This window comes from Chrysochloris asiatica, unplaced genomic scaffold, assembly GCF_000296735.1.
Source record: "Chrysochloris asiatica unplaced genomic scaffold, ChrAsi1.0 scaffold00057, whole genome shotgun sequence".
Lineage (NCBI taxonomy): Eukaryota > Metazoa > Chordata > Mammalia > Afrosoricida > Chrysochloridae > Chrysochloris > Chrysochloris asiatica.
This window is the reverse complement of record NW_006408575.1, coordinates 4,742,535-4,744,847: the sequence shown is the minus strand read 5'-3', so window position 1 is coordinate 4,744,847 and position 2,313 is coordinate 4,742,535. Positions and strand designations below refer to the sequence as shown.

Genomic DNA, 2,313 nt, shown 5'->3' with positions numbered 1-2,313 from the left:
CTACAATTTGATGAACTTTACCTATACTTATGGATGTAATAGCTCAAAAAAGGGAACAAATCTTTACAGCAAGGATCACTCCCACCCCCTCGGTACACAGGGTTGACAGGGATGAGCAACATAGACATTGGCTACCCAGAATGGGGTGGGGGATATAAAGGCAAGAAGTGACTGGCTTACAAGCTATCGAGAGGGAGCCTAGTTCCAGATGGGACAGGGGTAGGTAGAACCTCCACTGAATGATTTCCAATCTGTTGGGCCCGAACTGGTGAAAGGAAATGGGAATAAACTATTGTGGTACAATAGTGAATAATTGCCATCAGGACTGACTGTGAGGGTTGGAATTGTGGAGGTAGATGTTTTTGACAAAAGGAGGGGACTGATTGATTTTGCAGCCCAGAAGTGGAGGTCCCTGGGACCATCAAGTGAGAAGAGCAGAGAGCAGAACCCTATCCAGAGAGGCAGCGATGTCAGGGATGGAGACAGAGACGATGACATGGACAGAAGGAGCAGCTAGGGACACTGGACTCAGGGAGGGAGAGGGACTATGTGCTGACGGCTGGGGGGAGCGGGCTGGGATGGGCCTGTGGGGTGTACCCTTTGGTTATTTGATGATTCATGGAGGGTATTGTAATGATTGCAATGAAATGAAATACGATAGGATTAATGTAAAACTGATGTTCTCCCATGTAAACCCATATAATTCACAATAAAAACTTTAAAAAAAAAAAAAAAAAAGGGTCTAGTACCTCCCCTTCCAGTGACCGTTCTTCAGATGCTCAGTGTTCTGGTGGCTTTACAATTCATCAGAGACAAAATGGTTCTAAAGGTAACCCAATTCAAGAAAACTCTCAGATATCTGCAAGCAATCTGACTGGAGAGCACACAACAAAAACTGTCTAAGATAAGATAGAGTTGATCCCAGTGAAGGATTTGGGATGGGAGGTCAGAAGCTTGTGTGCCATTGTTACTTTAAAACTGAATTATATACTTTTTCAAACAAATACAAATCTATAATAAAATAAAAGCAACCAAGTAACTAGTTTCTCTCCCTTTCCCATCTCAAAAAAGGAAGAGCCTGGACTCTGGGTTCCTGTGCTGAGACCTCCTAGATAAAGGAGAAAGAGAACCGTAACACTGAAGACAGCATGAAGCAGACCCCGGAGTGAAGCCCACAGAGCAAGAGCTGAGGGCCTTTGAGCAGGAGGCTTGCCGACAGAGTGGGATGTCTTCAGGCACTTGTTGGTGAAGTTAAAGACCTATAACACTTGTCCAAGTAGGGCAGAAACCTAGAGAAGGCCCAGTGGTGAACACAACTGAGAAGCTGAGAACTGACTTTGCTGGAAGCTGTCCTGATGGAAGAACTGTATTCTATCTCCTGAGTTATATCTTGCTACTTCTAAGTTGATCCTGATCTCAAATTGTAGCCTGTTACTTCCCTAATAAATCACAGAATCATAAGTATTGTCTGTGAGTTCCATGTAGCTGCTGCTGCAAAAAAAATTATTGATCCCAGCAGAGATATAGAGAATGCTGTAGAGTAAGGATGAAGGAGTATGGATGGCTGCTGGTATCAGAAATGGTGAAAAGTGTGTCTGATCTCTACCTCATAGAAATCACTTTTGCACTGACCTTGTTTCTCATCTCTCCTCCGAAAGTTAGACGAATTCTTATAGTAAGTTACAGAGGTATATACAAACAATGGAATATTATTCAGTCACAAAAAAGAATGGTGAACAGAATGGGAAAAAATCTTTTGCAATGACACATCAGACATTTCTAAAATATATAGGAAACTACAACACCTCTACAAGAAAAAGACAAATATCTCAATTAAAAAATGGGCACAGGATATGAATAGACACTTCACCAAGGAGGAGATCCAGGCAGCCAACAAACATAGGAAGAAATATTCGTGGTCACGAGCCATTAGAGAGATGCCAATCAAAACAACAATGAGATATCATCTCACATCAGCAATAGCAGCAAAGATCAAAAAGTAAAGGACAATAAATACTAGTGGGATGTGGAGAGACTGGGACACTTCTGCATTGCTGGTGGGATTGCAAAATGGTCCAACCTCTCTGGAAAGCAATATGACACTTCCTTAGAAGGTTGGAAATAGAAATACCTTATGATTCAGCAATTCCTCTACTTGGTATTTACCCACATGAAATATGAGCCATAACACAAGAAGATCTACGAACACCAATGTTCATAGCAGCACTATTTACAATTGCAAAAAGAGGGAGACAGCCAAAGTCCCCATCAACTGAAGAATGGATAAACAAACTGTGGTACATACACACAATG

The 2,313-nt window shown here is 42.0% G+C and overlaps 1 pseudogene; it reads left to right on the top strand.

Annotated features, from left to right (window-relative positions):
- LOC102834683 overlaps positions 1 to 2,313 on the top strand; it is a 43,209-nt pseudogene that overhangs the window by 28,652 nt on the left and 12,244 nt on the right.